Raw genomic sequence first — 25,364 nt, forward strand, 5'->3', positions numbered from 1 at the left:
TAAGTAACATACATTATCTTGTTTATGTCACTTTTCTGCAGTCAGGCCTTCAATTATTTATGTGTATGGACTTACTTTTATGCTGAAGAACATTTATTTTGAAAATATATGAAAGGAAGAAGTTGATCGTTTGCTCATGTTGAATCCCTAAGATGTTAGGGTCCATCATTTCTAACCTTGTTAAATTATTGCATTTATAGAATACTTATGTATATTGTGTTGTATTTGGACTTTACCAATCATTTTTCCTTTTCCTATATCACATTTATAATGCAAATATTCTTACTAGAGTTTTCATCTCATAGGTTTGAAATTCAAATAGCTTACCATTTTTGATGATAGAAAGTGAAAAAGAGGGGATCCTGGGTGGCCCCGCGGTTTGACGCCTGTCTTCTGCCCAGGGCGTGATCCTGGAGACCCGGTATCGAGTCCCACGTCTGGCTCCTTGCATGGAGCCTGCTTCTTCCTCTGTCTGTGTCTCTGCCTCTCTCTCTGTGTCTCTCATGAATAAATAAATAAAAATCTTTAAAAAAGAAAAAAAAAGAAAGTGAAAAAGTGAGATTTGTGCTCCTTCTCAATGAATGTATCTGGGCTAAACTCAATTTACCTCCTTTCAAGATAACCATTTTACTTTTCAGCTTAATGAAAACCAAAATAATATTTTAGTAGCCATAGAAATTGTATCCTACAGTTATTTTTGGCTAATGCATGGTTTTTGTTTTAGTTTTTGAATTTTTATCTCATCATAAAACTTTCATTAATATTCCAATGGTTTCTTCAGAGGCCATCCCTCAAAAACTAACAGGAACATGTTAATAACTCGATGGGGGGTTGAGCTCCACTGAGCTTCTCATCATTTCCAACAGCTCAACAAACATAAATCCAGAGCTTCCGTCTTAAAATTTCCTTTTCAACAAAAGCATATACTTTAAGAAGCTAAATTCTTATTTTAAATTTCACAATAACATGACAGCAAATTTTCAGTGCTCTATGTGTCTGCTTTAAACATCACGTGCTGGGATCCCTGGGTGGCGCAGTGGTTTGGCGCCTGCCTTTGGCCCAGGGCGCGATCCTGGAGACCCAGGATCGAATCCCACATCGGGCTCCCGGTGCATGGAGCCTGCTTCTCCCTCTGCCTGTGTCTCTGCCTCTCTCTCTCTCTCTGTGACTATCATAAATAAATAAAGAAAAAATATATTAAAAAAAATAAATAAACATCACATGCTAATAGACATGGATATAGATACACAAAGACACAGCCAGCAAAAGCTCTATAAACTAAAAATGGAAATTCTATGAGTTAAAAGCAAAAGTTCAGAGCAGAGTTAAGTTCTATTAAGTAACCAAGGGATAGCTCTTTGGCCTTATTTCTCAACCCTCCTTCTTTTTAAATAAGTCATTTTCATTTTTCCCATCAGAAATGATAGATATTCTGATTACCCAGCCATATTCACCTTCTTTCAATTTCTTACTCCTCACCTTTCAGATCTGCCCCCCACTAAATCTTCAGTCTGTAGTGCCTGACCTGATGGCCCAAAAATACACAGCCCTTTTCAGATTTCCTAGCATGTTATAATTCTCATAATATTTAATATACTTTATCATTATGGCTCCTTTGAATCTCTTCAACATTAGATCTTGGGCAATGAGGGCAAGGAGTCACCATTTTACAAAAAAAAAAATGTGTATCACATGTTATGTACTTCATAACTATAAAATGAAAAAAAGAAGTGCAACGTTAGATAGAGAAGGTAGATAGATAAGATATTCTCATGATGGTATCGTGTGGTTTTTAGGAGTTTAGGCTTCCTTAGACCAAGAGTGCTTCATTCAAATCTCAGCTTGGGAACCACCAGCTTAATTTGCTGACCTTAGATAAATTTCCTAATTTATTTGAATTGCACGTCCTTCTCTATTGAAAACGGAGATAAAAACAAATACTTCCTTAGAGACATATGGCAAATATGCAATGAAATAGGTCATATAGCACTGTATCTGGTACATAAAAGTATTCAAAATATATATATTTCTTGTTGATACTAAACAATATTATTACTAAATGAGAAAATGTGCTTACAGATATGGCTATGAATTACATTTGTAGCACTGGTTGAGTTTCAATGGCAAACCCAAAAACAATAACTGGAAAAAGTTTATAGGGTAAAAATAGTGATTGTAAAATAATGTATTGATTCTACAACCACAATTAATGAAGACTAAGATATGGCAAGACATTGGCCAACATATTAAATTCTCTATTAGGCATCAAGGACAATGAGTGTTATACCTTTGTGCTTATCTCTGAAAATGAAAGAAATACAAATTGAATTATCTATGTCATAAACTAAAAGTCAACCATTGGCAGGATTCAAAATAAAATTTCTATCTTCTAAATAAGTATAAAAAATAAATAAGTATAGAAGCTTAAAAAATCAAAGTATAGTCTCTACAGTAAAACACAGAAAACTAAGGAAACAGTACAGTAGGAAAAATAAAAATCAAAATTCATAAGGCATGGCAAAAACAAGACCAAATCTATTAGTTATAAAAATATACAAAATAAATAAATACATGTGCATTTTAAAAAAACAAGGCCTCTCAGATGACATCATTAAAAATAAAAATTTGATGTAATCCTCCAAGGACAAAATAACTTTTTAAGTATAAAATGATTCATTAAGTATAATCAGAAATTCAGTTCTTTATAATTTCAAGTTTTCTATAATAAGTAGGTATTACTTCTTTAATTAGGGGGAAAAAGGATTAGGTTAATATATGTTAAGATCTCAGAAGACTGCCTGGCACAGAGTAAGCTCTACTTAAGGGTTTGTTAAGAGTATGAATTGTTACGATGGTTATGCCAGTGCTATCTAAGAAATATATCAAAACAAAGACATAGCATTTGTATCACAATCACACAGCTTCCTTAGCTTTAAAGTGTGTAGATGGTCACTTTTATGGAAGGTCCCAAGGTGAAATGTCTTGTGGGTTTCAGTTCATTGGGGTATAGCTTATTTATCATCATCATAACCCTTATTTGTAAATTAATGAGTGGCAAATAGTAATACTTTCATTATTTTCACCAAAACAGTAATTATGATATTAAATTGACCTGTAGTTTACAAAGTGGCTCCTCTCTATTTTCTGAGATAATAGGAGAATTAGCAAAATTTCCTTCAAAAGTCTTTGCTTCCCCCACATTGTAAATTCAGCTATTGTTTTCATTTATTTCATTCATTCATCAGTTACTTAGCAGGCGTTGTGAATACATAAAGGTGAATGAAAACACATGGTTCCTGACCTTGTAAAACTTATTATTGTCTACTAGGAAACAACAATCAATTCATTATCCAACCTGAAAAACAACAACAACAAAACAGTTCCATGAGACGTTGTAAGCATATAACCAAGAAGTCTATCCCCTGTTGACAGGGTCAGGTAGGCCAGTTTTCACAGAAGAACCATTACAGAGAAGGGTTTTTACTAACATGTATTTTTTTGCCATTTCCATGATTCATGAATCAAAGGATCCATCTTTCTATCATCCAAAATGCTGATTCACTAGAATAAGGACATTTATATTCAATGGATCCTTTGTTCCAATCTCCCAAATTAGCTCTATAATGTATCAGTTTATACCTTGTTTTATTAAACCCTATATTTCTTCTGAAAAAATATATGTTTTGCATTCATTAGTCAGTAAGAACCACATGTAACTTCTGGGGCAGGAAAAAAAGAAGAGATACTCCCAAATGGGCTGTTATATATCCAGAGTGGGAACACTTTCAGACAGGTTTATATTTGGGAAAGAAGCATATTGTTCCTTGCTTCTGCTCCAGCAATGAGAGGAGGGTTTGGCATTAGGTCAGTTACCTTGTAACATTCCTAGAGACTGGGCCATTTCTGAGGCTTATTACCTGGGCATGAAGGAGAAAAGCCACATAGCACACTGGCATATATCTGCCCCCATATAACTCTTTTCAATACCACTAGCAAGTTCATAAAATATTTTTAAGTTAATCAAACAATAGCATGCATTTCTTTTATAGAAACGAAGACACTGGATATAAGATTAACATCACTTGCGACAACTGACCTTTCTTGTAGCATGTATCATGAGAGATAATCACTGTCATTGATTTGATGTTCTTTCTCTAGGTCTTTTTTTCTCTGAATTTACATATATAGATGATGGTACCAGTTTTTCTGTTTTTTTTTGTTTGTTTGTTTGTTTTCCACAAATAATATTATTCTGTAGATATTTTTGGTAACTTGTTTTTCAATAGAGACTACATCTTATAGATTTTACATGAGAATGCCGATAGATCTATCTCATTTATTTTTATTGTTGTACAGTATGCCAAAGTGAGGACATAGCAGGATTTATTGATTCCCCTACCGGTGGGCATTTAGGTTGTTCTCATTTTTTCCCATTATAAAGAATGCTGCAATGAATATTTTTGTGAATATGCCAGTGGATCTTCTACTAGCTCTCATACATGTAAGTTTGTGAACGCTTCTGAAATGTTGTCTGTTACTTTGTAATTGTACATATTATCATGAATTACATCAAAAAATGTCAAACATCAGCATGACATCAGCATGGCATTGACTAATTAGAAAGAATGCACAAAAAAGCCAGGGCAGATGCCAACAAGAAGCAATCAGTAGGCTGTACTTGTTTCTTTTGCTCAAATGCCTATACTAGAATTTGGGTCTGAAGTATTAACATTTAAGAAACATTTCTACCCTCTTACATATTTTCTTGTGATCATATTTGGGTATTCATGCTAGCAGTGGTGCTCATCCATGGCCAAAGAGTATAAGCCAAAGACTCTGTGTGTGTGTGTGTACGTGTGTGTGTATGTGTACTTGTCCTCGCCATGATTCATTATAGCTGATATGAACATAAATACTAATTATTATTACTTTTAAGAGATGTTACATATCCATTTAAATATCTAAATGAGGTAAATAAGAGTAAAGAACGTAATTTTAAAGGAAAGTTTTTAAAGAGTATGATACCCAAAAATGGGTTGGTACTTTGTCAGTAAATATTAGATATTTTTATTCATTCCAGTCCTAATGTTACATACAAAGTTTGATCAGGTATTTTTTTCTTAATAATTTACATTTTTAGTTTTGACCTTTTCTGGAATGTTATATGCTTATAGTGCTTCAGGTGAGTTCCCTGCAAAAGCTCCTCTAGCTTTTTAAGTTGTAACTATATGTTCTTAAGAAACTAATCTTGTGACTACTCAGCTTTCATATTTGCTTAAAAAATGTCAAAAGTTTCAGTAGTCTTCTTAAGGTGTTTCTTTCATCCTTTCTATGACATAGAATCAAAAAAGAAGGGAAAGAAACACATGGGGCATTCCCTTTGCTGAGATTTCAAAAACTCCTTGTGATTACTTCAAAAGAATCTGAAAGAAGTTCTTTTCTGTTTAATTATTAAACAAGAATGAAGCCTATCTCTTCCATAGTTTTTCTTGTAGAATAACAGGAAATGGGAATAGCAAGGCATGTTGCAGTCTGTAAAATATATTCTCATCCCCAAATGGAAGTGCCTAGCAAAGCAACATAATACATCTCAGAATATCATTTCCTTTAGCAACACCCTAGTGATGATCCCGACCCTTACACATGGATCATCTCTTGCCAACACTTACATGCTATTAGAAAAAATTAAAATAAATTATACGAGGATTTTGAAAACTGGTTATCTGATGGCAGCCAAGAGAGAGGACTGTGGGTCAATCCTATTTTCCATTCCCCTTTCCCCAATCACTCAGAAATATAATTGTTTTGTACCTTTGTGATCCAAAAGCAAATCAAAGCCATATTTCATTCAAAGTGCTCATGGCAGAGGGATCTTGGGAAGCAATTTCCAACCCTATGATTTTAGAATCTATTAAACCTCTTGTTCTTATAATTATCTTCACATTTTCTCCATTACTTTACATAGATACCAGAATAAAGAAGCTGCAATTTTGATTACAGGATTGTTTTAATCTCATTACTTCTACATATCCACTTTTTCTCTTTAATTTCTAATTTGAAACATATTAAAATAATAAAAAAATTCAATGATTCTAACACTAATTATTTGACAGGTCTAAGATCCTAATCTCTCAAAACATCTTACTTATTTCAATGAAGCACATACAATTTTAAGCATTAAGAAAAAAACCCTTAATTTTAATTTATTCTGTAAATGAGGAACATTATATTTAATTTGATAACATATCTGTCTATTCAAACTGAAATTGAAGGGGAGAAATAGTATGCTGTTGCAAACCTAAAATCAAGGTTGCATACTTTATGCTGTATGGATCAACCTGATGTTTTCATTCAAAACACATTTATTCACAAACTATGAGATAGAGATGTTCACTGGTCACACAGCTCTGATCAGGACACTGTATTAAGTCCTGGATACAATGATAGAGGATTCTGGCTTAGGAAGCTCACAATTTAACAAAATACATCATGGATAGCACTAACAGATGTAGGAATTACATGCTGGTGGAACATTATAGGTGGCAATGATTCCTTTCCTTCAAGGAAAACACTGGGAAGGGCTTCACAGGACAGTGTTTTATTGTAATGAGCAGAAATCAGAATGAGCAGATATTGAAATATATTTTAAATGAGCTCAGTATTCAGGTACTAAAAACCACTTTGAGGACTGTTTTTCCTGGATAGGTATATCTACTATTCCCTTCTACTTAAGTAATTTGCAAGCTGAATTTACAGGAGGTTGCCACAATGGGCAAATATGCAAGCCAAGAAAGTTTCTACTTTCCTCCCCAACCCTCCCATCAATACTTGCTCTCTTTTCAACCAGAAATGCTCTAAAAGCTCTCCTTTTATCTATATTACGTTTACATGATTCTGCTACAAAAAGAAATTGTTTTACCAATTTATGTTTTGTAAATTTAGACTTTTGTGTTTATATGTATATTTTAAATATTAAGCCCACCTATATAATATTCAGATATACATACAAAAAAAAAAGCTTAGGCCTTGAAAATAAGAAGAGAGGATTCTCCAACAAACATGTTTGTATTATTAACCCAACTTCAATCAGAGAATTTGCATATAGTGAAAACAACGAGGTCAAGTATAAGTGGAGTGCACATTATCCTTCACACTTACTAAGAGAGTGACTTGCTAAGATGGCAGTGTTTCACAGTGGGAGTTGTTCTGTCAAATTTCTGTCTTAGGTTTAGCTACTTTTTATTTTTTCATGACTTCTTCAGCATAGCACATTATTTTAAAAACAAATTCCTAGACCTATGCCAGCCTTTAGAATACATTTTTAAACTTTGAAATCTATCAGTGCTCAGTCATTTTCATTTGCCATGAAAACCCTGTTCTTAGCATAAGACAGAAGAGTGAAACAGTTCCTATGGATCTACCACATACAAATTCTCTTTGGGGGAATGAGGTGTAAGGATAAACAAAGGGGATTCTTTATCCCTTATTCTTTGACTGCAAGGTTTTCACATTGAAATACAGAGCGGTCTATGGGTTCTGTATAATCAAAATTTTAGATAGTTGTTTGCATAGATTGACATATCAGAGCTTCCCTAATTTATGTCATACTGACCCTTCCAAATTGAATTACATTTTCACTATATGCGCGCGTGCACACACACACACACACACACACACACACACCTTTACCATTCAAGCTCCTGATATGTCTTGACAAATGAGAGACACAACCAAGAAGTGGTGACAACGAATTTTCTGTACTGAGGAGAAGAGAAATAAGTTTAAGAGCTGGCTGCAGAAACTCCCAGAGGAGAGAACTCTGGTAAAATTCTCTCATGTGGTTTTTTTGTTGTTTTGTTTTTGTTTTTGTTTTTGTTTTTAAGATTTTGTTTATTTATTTGTGAGAGACACAGAGCGAGAGAGAGAGGCAGAGACACAGGCAGAGGGAAAAGCAGACTCCATGCAGGGAGCCAGACGTGGGACTCAATCCCAGGCCTCCAGGATCACACCTTGGGCTGAAGGTAGTGCTAAACCATTGAGCCACCCGGGCTGCCCTCTCATGTCTTTTGATTCTGTATAGTGAGATGATTCATTTTTTTTAAACATTTTTTAAATATTTATTTATTTATTTATGATAGGCAGAGAGAGAGAGAGAGAGAGAGAGAGAGAGGCAGAGACACAGAAGGAGGGAGAAGCAGGCTCCATGCCAGGAGCCCGACATGGGACTTGATCCTGGGACTCCAGGATCGTGCCCTGGGCCAAAGGCAGGCGCTAAACTGCTGAGCCACCCAGGGATCCCCTCATTTTATATATCAATTTGATTGGACCACAGTACCCAGATATTTGGTCAGACATTATTCTGAATGTTCTATAAAACTGTGTTTTTTTGGACGAGATTTACCTGTTCTAAATCAGTAGACTTTGAGTAAAGCAGAAAATGTGGGTAGACCTCATCCAATAAGTTGAAAGCCTGAGTAAAACAAAAGTTTGACCCCCCCCCCCCCCCGAAACGAGAGGGAATTCTCCAGCCAAATGCCTCAGACGTCATTTCAAACACTGGTTTTTCCTTATTCTTCAGCAGACTGCCTTTGGACTTGAACTATAATTCCTTCCTGAGTCTCCAGCCTGCTGGCCTCCCCACCAGAGTTTGGACTCACCAAGTCTCCACAATCACATGACCCAATTCCTTACAAAACAATCTCTTTCTATATACGTATCCCATTGATTCTGTTTCTCTAGAGGACCATGACTTAGGACAGTTCTTAGAGTTTGCCCTGTTTGGATTGGGAATAAGTCAGTTGATAGATAAATAACTTTGCCTTTGGAGGAAGAGACAAGCAACTTTGGGGGAAGGGTGTGAAAGCAGAAAGGAAGGGCATCTTCAATGTTGTGAAGGGATGAAACTGGATTGAGAAAACAAATGGAAATTTTCCAGAGTTAGTAATGACTGAGGCTTTTAAGAAATAAGTCATCTAATTTTCTTTTGTAGCTTGGCTGTACCACATCATGGTTTATCCATGTTTCAATCACTCTCTCATTCATTGATTCCAAATACTCTATAAAATCTACTACATACTTAGCTTTCAGTAAGTGGTATTTTTTGGAATGTAAAGAGATTACATCAGTGTCCAGCAGTGTGATATGACAGGAAAACTGAACAGTGTATATAGGTGATTGCACTGGGAATTCAGAAGCAGCAGCAATGTCTAGGGAAAAGATAAACCCAAGATTCTTCAGGGGTGTTGTGTTGGAAGAGAGAGAAACTAAGTGTCTCATTTTTAGTGGGAAAAAGATAAGGTGATCCTTGCAAATTGGGGACTTGCAGACATTCAAAAGTTTTATCCATGCATTAATTATTTCTCATTACACCACATGGTTCACTAAAGCCTACACTTAGAATGTAATAGAAAAGAAGAAAGAGAAAGAGAAGGGGGTGGAGGTTAAAGCAAAGAAAAGGGAAAATAATGTAGAAAAGCTGTGTTTCAATATAGCTCTTCTACATTATTTTCAATAATGTTTCAATCCCTATCATTGACTTAGTCTTTGATATTTTGGTAACTTCTCTAAAATCAAAGGCTCAATATATCATAAAAGAATTTCAGTCTAAATGGAACCAGAGGATATAAAATGGAAAATCACACATGTGCCCTCAAGAAACAAAACTTAAGGATTGAGACTGATTTCTCATAAATGTGTGATTTACACAACATTCAGCACCAGCCAAGGTCTCCCCTATCCCCATTGCTCCACCTCTTCTAAATCCAACCCTGTCCTCTTCTAACCCTTTCATTTATCTGAACTGCCTTTCCTCTGTAATGCTGAAATCTTACCAACTGAGACTGATAAAATTCTCCTTTTTAAAATTAGGCTTCCTTCTAAAGGCACCTGGGTACTGCAGTTGGTTCAGCATCTTACTCTTGATTTCAGCTCATGTCCTGATCTCAGGGTTATGAAATTGAACCCCATGTTGGGCTCCTGGCTCAGGGCAGTCTGCTTGGGACTCTTTCCCTCTCCCTTTGCCTCCCATCCCCACATACATGCTTTCTCTATAAAATAAATACATCTTTTAAAAAAGTAATATAAAATAAAATAAAGCCTTCAGAAGAACCTGATAAATCTTTAATTTCCTACATCCTATGGACCACAGCTGAACTTAGTGCTATATTAAAAGATTTTCCCAAAGTAAATATGAGGATTCTCATAGATTTTTTTTAAGAATTCAATATTTTAATTCAAATTTATCCACCTAGCTTCTCTGATCTTTATCAATTATTTACATGCTTGTTGGAGAAGGTCAAACCCAGCATTGGATGAAAACTGGTAATTGGGAAAGCCTTGAAAAAAATCTTTAGAATTCCAAGTAACTCAACCACCAGAGTTTTCTTCTTTTATGGCCATGCTTGTGCCATAGCCAAAAGGTCGCATCTTGCCATCCCAAGGGCTTTCCCTACATCAGTAGACTGGAACAAAATTCAAACATGCATTCAGAAGTAAACCAGATCTGTTCATGATTACTATAGCAGACTCCATGCTGTTTTTAGAGAGAATTCTGGACTCCCTATAAATGTTGAATCCACCAGGGTGGGCTCTAATTCAATGTTTATAAATGGTTTAAACAGAGATCTGTTAGTCTAGAGAATCTGCATAGAATAGAGAATACTGTCTACTCCTGATCTTGTCAATGTAATCAATCAGTTAGTCTGCATTCTAGAAGATGAATCAAAAGAAAGGCAACTAAAATTTTAAATCTTCAATTTCAACAGATGGATCTCTTAAGCAAATTCTCCCCATTGGACTCTATCATAATTGTAAAAAGCCTGGCCTTTGGAGAAAGGACTGCTACAAATAAAAAGGGTCTAGACAATTACAGCTTTCCAAGAGCTAAGGATCAGACTCACCCCAATGATGGAACTTTGAGAAAACACAAGGTCTATTTCCCATTCTACCATTAAATAGGCTGAGGGAAACTACTCTCTACATTGGGGACCAATCCCTTAAAATATGTACACAGGAGCTACTCTATTAGTGGTCAATTCCATTACAGTTAAATAGTCCTTTCCTCAAATTAATGCATTTATTCAAATATTAGGAGTCTCAAATAAACCACAGTGAATTCCTATTGCTAAACCTTTATACTTTTCCTTGGGACTGTGGCAAAATAAACATCCATTTCTCCTCAGTGAGTCAGCTCCTATTCACTCACTAGGATGAGATTTCCTTAAAAAATATGCTACCTTTTTTTTTCTCAGAAGACAATAACCCTTAAAAAAAATTGAGAATTACCCTTAAGTTTGAATACCCTGAATTTAAATCCCTTGTATGTAATCACCAAGAAAATCCAAACTCTTTTTCTTTCACATACCAGGGAAGATCAAACTTCAGGTTCATTCTCATTATTAGATTTAATGTTCCCTACTTTGTGGGCAAAATCCTCCACTGACACAGGCAGAACTCATCGTGCTCTCCACCTCCCATTAAGATCCAAATATATCCCTCAAAACATCTCCTTGTAATTAAATACCCTATAAACAAAGAGGATTTACAGAGCATTAGACTTATCATAGAAGACTATACAGTATAGAGTAATTTCTTGCACCAGTCCTTGTAATACCCCTATTTTACCTGTAAGAAAAACCTAAAGGTTGCAGATACTGTCCAAGATCTTCAAGCAATAAAAAAAAAACATTATTATTCCTCGCTATCCTGTTGTTTCTAATTCCCATACAACATGATCATCTATCCCTACCGAAAGCAAATTTTTCATTGTGATCAATTTATGCAGTGCATTCAGTTGATAAGGCTGAACTTGTTAATGTTAATAAATCTTTTTGCTTTTATCTGGGAAGGGCAACAATATACATTGACAGTAATGCCCAGAGGTTTTACTGAAAGTTCTCACAACTTTTAAAACCTGACCTAGATGTTGTACAAATTTCTGGAGGCTCCATCTTACTACAATATGTAGGCGATTTTCTTCTCTGCTTATTTTCCCAAGCCTCCTCACAAGAAGACAGTATTTGCCTGTTAAAACTCTTAGCCCTAAGGGATATTAGATCTCAAAAGAAAAGTTGCAGTTTGTTCAAACTGAAGCTGGATATTTAGTACATTTAATCTCAGAACAAGAGGTATACGTAGATCCCTACAAGCTTCATGGCATCTTGAGCTTTCCTAAATCTAAAGCCAAATGTCAATTACAGGCTTTTCTTGGGCTAGCTGAGTTATTGTCACAATTGGATTCCAAACTTCTCCTTACTGGCACAACCCCTATATGCCTTATTAAAAACCACTAAACCTAATCCTATTATCTGGGAAAACCAAGATAACTTGACATTTAAAACCGTGAAGGGAAGCTTAATAAATTCACATATCCTTGAACATCCAACCTATCAGCTACTTCTTTTCCTTTTTGTATATGAAAAAGGGAAATTCCCTCAAAGTACTTATCCAGAAACATGGGAGCTACAACCAACCTCTAGGTTATGACAGCCAAAAATTAGATCCTATTGACTGAGGATATCCTCCATGCCTTAACGTATTTCTATTACTGCCCTTCTGGTAAAGTCCACTGAAGAAATAGTTTTAAGATCATCCTTGACCATCTTTGTACCTCATGCTCTCATAGCTCTCTTGAACTCAAACCACACCCAACATCTTTTAGGAAGCCATTTTACTTCTTATGAAATTCCCTGTGAACTGCCCCTCAGAACAGTCTTATTTATTCTAACAATCTCAGCCTTATTGTTCCTCTTCTTTCATGAATGAATCCCCATAACTGTTTGACTTTGACTAATTACCTATTAACCCCTCATGATGACTTTTGGGCACTTCAGCCCAACAAGCCAACTTAAATGCTCTTACTCAAACATATATTCTTGCTAAAGATAAGGCCACAAATATCTAAGCTAATAGTTAATATGCCTTTGAAATAACCCATGATTTTGAGATGTTATGGAAGCAAAAAGGCTTCCCTACTTGCTGTGGAAACAAAATTTAAAAGGTTCTTATGCCCAAAGTTTATTAGATGCTACACTCCCATCAACAGCTCTGAAAGCTTATTAAAGTCTTTGGACATTCTAAGTCTGACTATCTGGAAGCCAAAGGAAACTACTCACTGATATCTCCACAAAAAATGCTGCTCCTATGGAATCCATAAACCAAATCTGTCATGGTTCAGAAAACTACTTCCGTTGGTGATGACCTAAGAGAATTAGCCAGACAAATACAAGAATTGACCTCTGAAAAAGAAAAAGAAAATTGAAGGTTTAAATGCTATTGGTATCATGAAGAAATAAAACTTTGGTTCTGACCCAGTAACAAACTAGTCCTGCCAAAAAAAATCTAAAATTTCCACCATCCTATATTTAACCCCGGAAAGACTATCCATACTGCTTCTGGGCATTTTAGTTTACCCAGGGGACCACTTGAGGTTTGGCAAATGGATTTCATACAATTGTCTCCATTTCATGGATATAAATATGTTCTAAGTAATGGTCTGCATGTTTTCACATTGGACTGAAGCTTTCCTGTGTAGCTCTTCTGTAGCTAAAATCCTATTAGGAAAGATTATTCCCCCTTAAACTTCATAGTGAACAGGGAACTCAGTTTCCTGGCCAAATATTTAGACCAATCTATGCTGTCTGACCTGTTTTGTGGCACTCGCATTGTGCTTGTTATCCTCAGGACTGGCCTAACCTACAAATGGAATATTAAGACTCAGCTAAAATAGTCAAAATCCTACAAGAACCCTGGCCAAAAGAATTACCACTGGTTCTTCTAAATCTTAGATCTCTTCCCTTTGGAATCCATGAACTTTCACTTTCACCTTTGGAAATAATTAAATAATTAAACAATGGCTGATATTCTTAGCCCACATTTCTTTTGACCCACAACTAATAAAGGGAGATATACTTCAATTTTGCAAAGGCCTATTGAAATCTACAGAAAATAATTACCATCTGGTAGAACAATCTTTATACAGAACATTCTCTGGAGACAGAGGCATCAAACATCACACCTTATAGCCTGGAGAGTTCTTCTATTGGAAAAGACATGTCCAAAATTACTCTTTTCAACATCACTGGAAAGTCCTTTACTGGGTGTTACCTAACCCCTGTACAGCCAAACTTCAAGGAATAAACTTCTAGATTCATGTGTCACATCTAAAAAAAGTCCCCAAATCTGAATGAACCTGTATACCAACTGGTGACCTGAAATTGAAAATTTCTAGGAACTGAAGCAGATAGCATCTGGAGTAGACAGCTTACTCAAGATATCTGGACCAGATCTATATAACTTTCCTGTGTTGTTGTTGGTTTTTGTTTCTTAATTACTGTTTAGCTAAATTAGGTCACTTAGCCCTTCAGTTGTTCTTTTTCTAGTTTTGCTACTGTTCTCTACTTTAGTTTTAACACATCCTTTTACCCCCACCTCACAAAACCTCTGATTCTGCTAAAGATACTGATCGCCAGATTTGTGCTAGAGCAAATATTATTCACAATGAACCTGAATTGGTGGCCTAGCCACTATCCTTAGAAGGATGACAAAACCTATCTAATAAAGATGTAGGATTTTCCTCTGGTAACTTTGGACGTGTCCTTCCTTCTGGAAGACTGGTACCAAAATTATGGCTTTCCGTTGGGTATCTCTTACTCATAAATGGATATCTCTCACTTAGGTCTGGAACCTTACGCCAAATTTTTCTTTATGTCTCAAAATCAATGATAGGAATGTCAAAACTCTAGCATATCTCCCACTCAATATTTGTAACTATATTAATTTTATATGACCCAGATGAACATGAATTCACTTCCCATTGAAATTCAGACTATATCATTTTACCCACTAATGTATCTCTACAGTGGAGCAATGAAAACCATAACACCAGGAAATGAAAAGCTTATGTGCTCCCACTCAATGGTACTTCATTAGGAATTGACCAAAAATATTGTGAATGATGGAAAAGCTTCACTTGCTTTTTCTCCAGAGATTTTCCATACTTCCACCAAAATCTTACTGACACTAGATCGGCTCGCTTATATAAGTGAGATTTACAAGTATTTCTACTCAGAAATTTTAGGTGCTCACACAACCATCTCCACAATGCTAATGCAACAGATTATCATGTGCTCTGTATAAAAGATTATATTTCCAATTATGACATCCCCTCTTTCATTCCAGAGAAAATAATCTGAGCAAATTGTGTTTTCCCCTAGAAGACACTAAGCATTTCAAGTAGAAAATACATATATTCTATATTTCCCCTTAATTAGAAGGAATATTGTGGTATCATTGTCCTTATCCCTAAAACCAAAATTAGAAAAACTCTTCCTTCTACTGCTTAAATACCTAATCTGGGGTCTTTATCCTATCAACTTAAAAGGACCTGTTAGAATTGGGAATGCTATAAATTTTGAGTGGCTACATATAACCTCCATATAACCCTATAGTAGATAGAAAGGGTTTGGGACATGCTTTCACCAGAGATTTTTTTCCCTTGGTTTGGAGTATCAGACCTTGAAAAAGCAATTCACAATCTTTCTAGTCATGTCTACCACTTTCAATACTTCTGTCAGAGCTTTTGGATATCAACAAATCCAAATAGATAGCCTTGCAAAAACAATCCTACAAAACCACAGAGCCCTGAAACTCCTCCCTGCTCTGCAGGGGGAAACCTATAGCTTACTTGGAAAGGAATAAGCTCTTTATGTCAATAAGTCAGGGAAAATAACATAAGAACTAAAAATAATGAAGGACAATAACAAGCTGCTAACAGAAGTTGGCCAAGATCCCAGAACTTGGGACATTTTCTATCTACTTAACATAGGCAATTGGGGAAACTGGTTGAGAGGTGTATTTCAATCAATAGCTATCATTGGGCTTTTGGTCCTCATTTTAATCATTTTAATTAAATTTCTACTGTTTTGTATTAGTACACAAATGCCTTCTTTCCAAATGTATGTACAAATAAAATTATTTTCCTTTCCGAGATTTTTCCTGAAACCCAAATGACCATGGAAACTAAATGGTCCACCTTATAGAGACATAACAGAATTTTCATTTTCATTTGTGGCCCAAATGAGGTCACTGAAACTCCATATTATTTCCTTCCCTTCTGGTACAAGACTCCCAAGGATGGCCTTCCTCTGCTTCATGGAAAAAGACACCTGATGGTCCTCCTCAGCTTCATAGAATATACAACACAATCCACCTATAAAAAAACTATACCTTTGACAAAAATTAATGAACAATATCTGAATACCATAATTGATCAGCCATGCTTTCTGCAAAGGATCCTGACCAAAAGGAGGAAATGTGAAACAATTTCAGTCTAAAATGGAACCAGAGGATATAAAATGTAACATCATCTCACATGTGTGCTCTCAGGAAAACAAAATTTAAGAACTGAGAGACTGATTTCTCATAAATGTTGGATTATAGAAAACTGATAGTATTAGAATTTTCTTAAATAATAGGAAGATGGTCAAGGAGTTCATATCAACCCGGGAAATTTCTGCTTACGGCTGTTAGAGGCACGAATAAGAAATGATGCAGTTTGGGCTGGTCTCACAAAATAAGCTGAATTGAGCTTTGTATGACTGGACTGGTTCTGTCTGCTTGGGGAATTTTCAAAGCCGGTCGCAATTTTTTTTTTTTAACAGACTCTAACTAAACTCTCCCCTCTTAATACTCCCTGCCCATAAATGTACCCCGAACCCTTAACAGATTCATCCGTAGCTTGCTACAGTTTGCATGCCATGAATTGCAATTCCTCTCTTTCTGAATAAGCTCATATTTTTGACGATTTTGAACTTGCCTTATTTTACCCCTTTAGGTTGACAACATCATCCAACATTATTTTCAAGATCCATCCCTATCTGACTCCAAAATGTCTTCTGAGCCACATCTCTCACTAAGTCTATGTGTTATAACTCAGGCCACTGGCTGGTGACCATTGGACTAGCAAATTAGGGATCCAATTTAAGCAGGGAAGACCTTCACTTCCTGGTGAAGGAGTACAGCATGGAGGAAAGTTTTGACAGAGTGCCTGCAGCTCCAAAGATGGTAGCTGGTCAGGTTAGGCATCTATCTCCTCTTTTCTGGATTTGGTCTAGGTTGGAAAGGGGGCAAGTAGAATGCAGAAATCTTCCATTTAACTAAGAGGATCCTGATATGATCCGGAGGATAAGATCCAAGAATGTGCTTTATTACATATTATCTTAATTATGTTATGCCTTTCACTGAATTGAAAAAAAAAAAACAAGAAAGGCCCATCTTTGTTCTCTGAGGTTTCTCTTTATTGGTACACTGAAGACTTACAGCTACTGGCCTGCGTAGGGAATGGTTACAGGTTTAAAAGTAAATGTGTGCAAAGGGGAGATGCATTGGTCACAACTGAACAAACTCATCCTGTTCTTACCGGTAATGGAGAATTGCAATGATTTAGTCACTGGGATGAAACTTCCCTTTATTAACTAGGAAAAGTCCAATAAGCAAAAGGAAGAAACAATGGAGTAAAGCACTAAGTCCCTGGTCAGACTTAGTGCTTTACTCCTACCACTCTTTTCGTTTTTCACTAGGCTACAAACACATGAGATTTCAACACACTGAGCTTGTTCCCACCTCAGGGCCCTTAGACCTTGCTTATCTACCTCCTTGAAATGCTCAGATCTTAACACAATGATTCCTTCTCAATATTTGGTCTCTGCTGTATTGTCACCTTCCCTAAAGGCTTTTCCTCACCCCTCCAAAAATAGCATCCAACATACACCAAAACACACTCAATCACTTTCTATTTTCTGCCTAGCCCTTGTCATTATGTGACATCCATCCATTTTTACCTATCTGTCTATCTAATCATCTAACAATTATCTTTATCTATATAAAATACTGCCACTAGAATCTAAATTCCATGAAAGCAAGGACCTTTTGTGTCAGTTGCCTCTTATATCACTTGCATGTAGAACACTGTATCCTACACATAGTAGGTGGTCATGGATGAATAATAGTATTTAAAGGGATTTTAGGGAGAGTATTCATCTCTTACTCTTTGTTTCAATACATGCATTAATAACAAATGATTCTTATCTATTCCTCAAAATTAGACCAGTGAGACCTCTAGCTAAGATATTTTCATTCACTGTCTAATAAGATTCCGCCTAGAATGTAATAAATTTATATATAATTTTTAAAAGTTGCAACCATTCAGGCTCTTTCCCTGAATGTGATCAGCCCTTCCTCAAATTAATATGAGTTATTAAGATTTTAGTAACGTATGGTTTACCAAATATCTCAAAATCCTTTTTTCCTTTGTTAAATAAAATCTAAAGGAAATGACTAATTAGTCAATTTGAATGATTTCCAAATAACACCACCAGCCTGTGTTTGTCTATACTACCAAGGTGAATTATTCATTAGCATTTATGAGAAGTGCCTGAAGAACACTAGCAGTGGGAGTAAAACAACCTGGAATGGTTTTTAAATGACCTTCCAAGCAACTTGGATTAACACTGGCATTATTCTCCCTGTACAAATCGAGTTAAAATTTTCCATGTGTCAGGTCTCAGAAGAAGGCAGTGAAGGAGTGCTGTCTTCGAGAGGAAATGACCTTCTGCACCTCCTACAATTAGATTCTGCTGCTTTCTCTGTGTGGAGTGTCCGTGCGTGTCTGTGGGAGGAGAGAGAAGGAGAGACAGCAAGCAGGGAAGGAAGCAGCGAAGAGAAAGGAGAGTCAGAGAGGGAGAGGAGAGGAAGGGGAGAAGAAGACAGAGATGAGAGAGAACGAAATGGGAACAAACCAAAGGAGAGGCATGATGGAAGAAAGAGAAAAGGAAAACACGAACTCTAAGAAATAAAATGGAGCCAGCAGGGAGGGGGGGAGGGAGGAAACTGGTGATAGAAACGACAGATTCAGAGGCAGGCTTTCCCCTGAGTTGGCACACCAGGTTTCCAGGCTCCCGGGAGTTCTCCTAGGTGTGCAGGGTCACCTGACTTAATACTGATTAAAAGTGTAAATTGCAACACAAAAAGAGAAAAAGTAATTGTCATGTTTCTTCTCTCCTGTGAGGTCACACTCCCTGGTTGTAGCTGAGCCTGCTGCTAGGCACACCCCTCTTGTTTAATAAAATTGTATTAACTTTATCCCTGCCCTTGATTTGTGGCTTTCTCACGTTGTGAGGAATAAATAATAAATGATTGTAAAGCACTTGTACATATGAAATGCCACATAAATGCTTAATAATAATCAGCTTAGGCCAGGAAGCCAGGGGGGTTGAATAGAAATCATTGCACACGGCCATTCTTGTTTATGTGGCTAAAATCGTCCTGTGTGCTGTCTCCACGTCAAATCATCCCGCAGATTTAATTTTCACCCATTCAAGAATCCACTTCTCTGCAAACTAAACAACCTTTGTTCCCCCATGCCTCCAGTAATGTTATTTACAATCATGGAATATAACTGCAACAACCCATCTTTGCCTTTTCATTTCAGCTTGGTTTTTGCAGCACCCCTTCCCTCCTTCCACATCCCCACAAGTGGTATTTTGCATCTTGGTTTCTTATCCCTTGGAAACGCCTATTCTATTCTGTTACCTTTGGAAAATATTCATTCCCCAGACTTGGATTTCATTGCATTTGCTTTTGGGGAATCCAACAGAGTGAAGTTGGTAGTTCCTTGCTGCCCTTCATTCATCTATTCCTTTTATCATGTATTCACTCAGCACTTACTGATGGAGTGTTGTGCTAGGCACTGCGGGTACAGCGGAAACCAAGACACAGAGTGTGTGCATCCTGTAAGGCAGACAGACAGATAATTCCAGCCTTGTTTGGAAGATGCTATGATCAGAGTAAGCACAGGCACCTAAGGGAAGTCAGCACGTAAGCAGCATGAAGTTGGAAGTTCTGGTAGGGACAGAGATGACTTTTTTTTTTAATCCAAATGTCTTTAAAAGCCTTTCCACATGCTATTTAACATAGCTGAGACTGTCTTGGTGTGACCTGGCTGTGGACAGAAAGGAGTGGTTCAGATCCACAGAAAAAGCCCAGGGCTGGCCTCTCCTGGTTTGGAAGGAGGAACGGCATTCTTCATCACTATCTGCTTCAGTTTCTGAGGGCTGGGACCCAATCTTTGAAAGTTGGCAAGAGTTGGTCCTTTGCTAATACAATCACCTATTTTCAACCTGGAGTCTGTATTTTCAAAAGAAGATATTGTCTAAATTTGTATCTTACATTTAACAGCAAACAAAAAAAAACAAAACAAAAAAACAAAACAAAAAAACAAAACCATGCTTATTACAGAAAATGAAATGAAAATGAAGATAAGCAAAAATAAATTAACTGCAATCACAGCACCCAATGGGGACCATTTTTATCATTTAGTACATATCCTACCAGACTTTATCCATGTTTATATTATATAAAAATATGCCTTAAGGAACATATTCCTCAGTATCATAGTATTACATTTCTCATCAATGTGTATTACATTATACTATGTACACATACTTATTGGCTTATTGACTTTTTTCCACAAAATATCAAAAACATAGTTTCATATAAAAATGAAATCATTTCATCATGATTTCTAATGACTCCTCCATATTCTATTATGTATATGAATTATTTTAAAATTTTAGATACATGCATTGCTGAAACTGGAATTACTGGGTAGAAGCATGCCTGTGTTAAAGTTTTCGTTCCCTTGCCCAAATGCCCTCCAGAGAGGCTGAACTGGTTTGTGCTCTCATCTCCCATACATCAGACCCCTGCCCACACCACTTATCCTCCTTTATCCCCCCATACGCCCCTTAGCCAAAATGAAGTAGTCTCAAGGAAGATAACGTTTGAAGCTCCACAATTTTAATTTTTCCTCTACTTTCCCATCCATTCCCTTGTGGCATGAGAATTAGTGGGCCTTGGGTTTTCAAACAGGTGGAGAAGGCTGTAGGGTGTATAATTGCTTTTGGTGAAACCATCAACGTCCACGTTTAGTTTTTCCTGCTCCACTTCCTCCAATTCAATTAGGCTGTTCTTACCAGGGGGAGAGTTTTCAAAGCATCAGATGAAGTGTTACCTCATGATTAATAATTCATGACAAGAAATGAAGATTGGGAAAGGTAATAATGCCCTCCAAGCTGTTTTTCTCCACCACTCCCTTGTTCTCATTCACATAAAATGCTGTGTCTCAATCGTTAAAGCAAACATACAAAGTTTCACTGCCCCATAAACCAAAGATCCAAAGCAGGGATTCACAAGCTTTTTGAAGTCCTAAGCCCCTTTGAGAATCTTGTGAAAGCCACAGACTCTCCTAACAGAAAAAAACAAAAAAGGGACGTGATAGCATGCACAGATACTGTGCTTCTAATTCCCCTGGGTCAGGCACCCCTGGAAGGTCATCCAAGGATTCCCTAGGTAATAATCTCTGGACAAACAAACAAACAAACAAAAAGAACAAGCCCAGAAGAAATCAAAGTAGAATGGACAAGAAGTTTCAGATGCATGGCCTCGACTTTCTGTGCCCAAATTTGCAATGAAACAAAGAAATGTCTTCAAGTATGATTTATTTAGTTATTTAGGTATTTTTGTGAGAGGACTAGTGAGTTAGCTGACAATTAGAAGAGTGGATTTTAGCAAATGAGTACATTATAGGGTAAATCAAATACGGGTGAGGGTGAGGGCATAGTTAATGTTGAGATCTATTTGCAAGACTACAATAGAGGCTGCAGTTTTTTCTTGCCAAATGCTATCAGCCATAAAATGTCCAAGGCAGTGGGTCACACCCACTGCTTCATGCTCTGCTACTTGGCATTCCTCTAAGTTCTTCCTCAATTGTCATATCTCCACAGGCCATAACAAGGGACAACAGTCAGCAGCAATTCAATTTCGACCTCCATCTGCTGGCAATAACAACATAAGGGGGAAATTAATGTACACTCACACACTTGTCATTATAATAGCCCAAATTTGTTTTTATAGAATGACTTTCTTCCAAGGAAGTCAAAAAACAATTTGTATTCGAATTTCCAAATAGCAACTCACCTGGTAGGTAGATAGCTAAAATCCTCTCCATTTTTGAAGGCACAGAGATGCTAAAAATTTATCAAAGGCCACCTAGCACTTTCATGGTGAAGTACGGTTATCAGAAAAGCTCACTGGAAACTATTTTGGTGTTTCTTAAAAATCTGATATCCAATATGCAAACCAGAGAGCAGGTTATATTAACAGTTAATCAATTATATAAACATACAGCAAAATATTTGTGTTCTACTAGCTAACATAGTATTTCTTCATCAATTTTTCTCCCTTAATTTGTTCTCCCTCCCTAAACCTAAAACCCATAATTTTTCATTTACCAGTTCTGTGATTTTGGACAAGTTACTTAATCTCCCTCTACCTCTACTTCTTCCTCTATAAAATATAAGTAATAATAGAAGCCAACTTGTAGATTTACTAGGAGGATTGCATGAAAAAAGAAGATTCCTCAATATAAGCAGGGTATCCATAAAAGCTGGAAACATAAATACCAAAATTTTATATATTTTTTAAAAGATTGATGAAAGATGAATGTGTTGAGCTGATACTGCTGAGTAGATGAAGGGCTGATCCTAATAATGAACAATAGAATCTTTTCATATGTACCACCCTAAAAGAGTTGCCATTCCTCAGAGCAGTTAGAAAACTGGTTTAAAAATTCAAGGTGTAGAGGCACGTGTATGGCTCAGTAGTTGAGTGTCTGCCTTTGGCTCAGGTCGTGATCCCAGGGTCCTGGGATGGAGTCCTGCATCAGGCTCCCCACAGGGAGCCTGCTTCTCCCTCTGCCTATGTCTCTGCCTCTCTTTCTGTGTCTCTCATAAATAAATAAATAAATAAATAAATAAATAAATAAATAAAATATTTTTTAAAATATTCAAGGTATAGTCAGTCTGTTGGCAAACTCTTTTGTGGACTAGCACTCATTTCCAATAATATGAATGAAACAGTTATAGCCAGTGGTGTCGCTGATACAAACTGGCCAACTTGCCAAGCATCCAAGGGATTAGAGGTGCCTTGCAGAACTGTTCAAAAGATTCCAAACTATGTGCCTTTTAACTGTACAAGATGTAAGTTCTACAAAGCTTATCTGAGGATGATGAACAGCATGATGAAGGGCAATATGCTGAATATACCAGAAAGCCTACTGAACAAATCATACATTATAATATCATTAACTATTTATTATGCATATTTGTCTATATTTCCAAGCTTTTGGTCACCTACAGTAAGCATTTATTAAATGTTTATTATTATTATTATTATTATTATTATTATCTATTATCTATTATCTAAGGGAAAAGATTTACAAATCTTTCATAATCCACTATGTCATCATTTTTTATACAATTACATTTTGGCACCAACAAGTAAGGGTAGAGGAATCACTAGCCGGAACTAATGATGCTCTTCTCTTCAGTTGTGGTCCTCTAATGCTCTCTTGCTACTAGCTTACCAACATGCCTCAATTCTTTAAGAAAATACAAGCAGTGAGCCTGCATATGTTTCTTGGTCCTTTCTTCCATAGAATCTATGTATTTTTTCTCTGCTTCCTGCTGTCAGGTTCTTTCAGATAAAGAGATATTAGTCCTTTTTTTTTAAGACTTTATTTATTTATTTGACAGAGAGAGAGAGAGAGAGCAGCACAAGCAAGGAGAGCGGAACGCAGACAGAGAGGGAGAGGCAGGCTCCCCACTGAGCAGAGAGCCTGACATGGGGCTCGACCATAGGACTCTGGGATCATAACCTTTGTTGAAGGCAGAGGCTTAATAGACTGAGCCAACCAGGTGGCCCAAGAGATATTAGTCCTAAAGCTGATTTGATTCATGAAAATATTGTATTCAGAAACCAAAAATAATTAAACAAAGAACAATACCTTCATATACACATAATACAACAGCAATTTATTTCTGATCACTTGTGCTGTGCTTTCTGGAGAAGATTTAATAACAGATTTCTGATAAGCAATTGCATAAAAGAAATTATGAGCAAATTATATATGGAGAAATTTTGAGAAACCTTTGTTTATGCTCATCACCAATAAAGATTAGAGAATTTCCCAAACAGGAGATATTCATGTGTTGTATAATTTAAATACTATGTAGCATGATGTCATGTCAAATGGACCTGTTTCATCAGGTACCTCACACTGATCTTAATTCTCTAGCTTAGGGTACTCAGTGTGATGTAGTCTGGCCAAATGGAGAAATTCAAGAAATGTCTGTTGTTAAAACACCGATGAACCTCAATGTCAAGAGGTGTGATCAAGTGTAAGGAGCCAAGTGTCACGAGAACATCAACAGACATAGAACAAAGGCTTCCTATAGGATTTCTTAAAGGAAAGCCAAGTTTGAATAAACTAAAATACTTCATTAAACTGCCATTTGCTACATATATCTGAATTTCTGTCTCCTGTAAGAAACTGAAGATTTGAGACTGGAGAGAGAACAGATATGTATAATCATTGAAATCATGTACTTTCTATGAATATGAGACTTTGGAGGAATCAGAGGGCATGGACGTCAAATAATGGACAAAATGAAGGCATTAGGACTAAAGATGTTTAAAATAGATTAGTAACTGGTTGAATATCACCAAAAAATGTTATAAATGGATTCAATCAGGAAGGGGCATTCTAATAACTGTCCACAGATACTATTCTTAGCCCTAAATAGTTTATAATTTTATTAACAACTTGATTAAGGAAATAGAAGGTAGGATTTTTAAATTTAAAATAACATGAAACCAACAGAGAGAGAGAGAATATTTTTGAAGACAGGAGTTCAATATGGAGAAAAGATGGGCTGAAATTTTTATCTAAAAAAAGAAGAGTTGGGATGCCGTGTGGCTCAGCAGTTAAGCCTCTGCCTTCGGCTCAGTACATGATCCTGGAGTCCCAGGATGGAGTCCCATGTCAGGTCCCTGCATGGAGCCTGCTTCTCCCTCTGCCTATGTTTCTGCCTCTCTCTCTCTCTCTCTTTCTCTCTCTCTCTGTGTGTCTCTCTCATGAATAAATAAAATATTTTTAAAAAATAAAATTAAAATTAAAAAAATTAAAAAAGAAAAGTACAAAAATTTGCAGTATGAGATTCCCAGCTTGAAAGGGAAGGCAAATTAAAGGAATTACTACCATAGAGTGGATACGGATTAAGGAGACTATAAAGGATTATTAAATCCACCCTTCCCCCAAAGGTAAGTGCTCAAATATTCCCTCTACAACCTGAAGGTATGGAGGAGTTGATTATGAAGCCACTGATGTACAAGGATAGATCAAGAGAGCCATTTAAATGAGAGAAGCCAGGAAAGAAGAAACAAGGAAATAAACACCTTGACCTCACTTT

The 25,364-nt window shown here is 36.5% G+C and overlaps 1 long non-coding RNA gene across 3 annotated transcripts in view; it reads right to left on the reverse strand.

Moving 5' to 3' along the window:
• Nucleotides 1-344: 344 nt before the first annotated feature.
• The window catches only part of LOC140637900 (uncharacterized), a 381,100-nt gene continuing 356,080 nt past the window's right edge, over nt 345-25,364 (reverse strand). The window contains exon 6 of one of the 3 annotated variants that reach the window (XR_012034991.1): nt 345-523. This is a non-coding gene — a long non-coding RNA (uncharacterized lncRNA). Of the gene's footprint in view, nt 524-21,546; nt 21,891-25,364 lie in introns of those variants that run through there. The other 2 variants (XR_012034990.1, XR_012034985.1) reach the window with 2 other exon arrangements.

This window comes from Canis lupus, chromosome 8 (assembly GCF_048164855.1).
Source record: "Canis lupus baileyi chromosome 8, mCanLup2.hap1, whole genome shotgun sequence".
Taxonomy (NCBI): domain Eukaryota; kingdom Metazoa; phylum Chordata; class Mammalia; order Carnivora; family Canidae; genus Canis; species Canis lupus.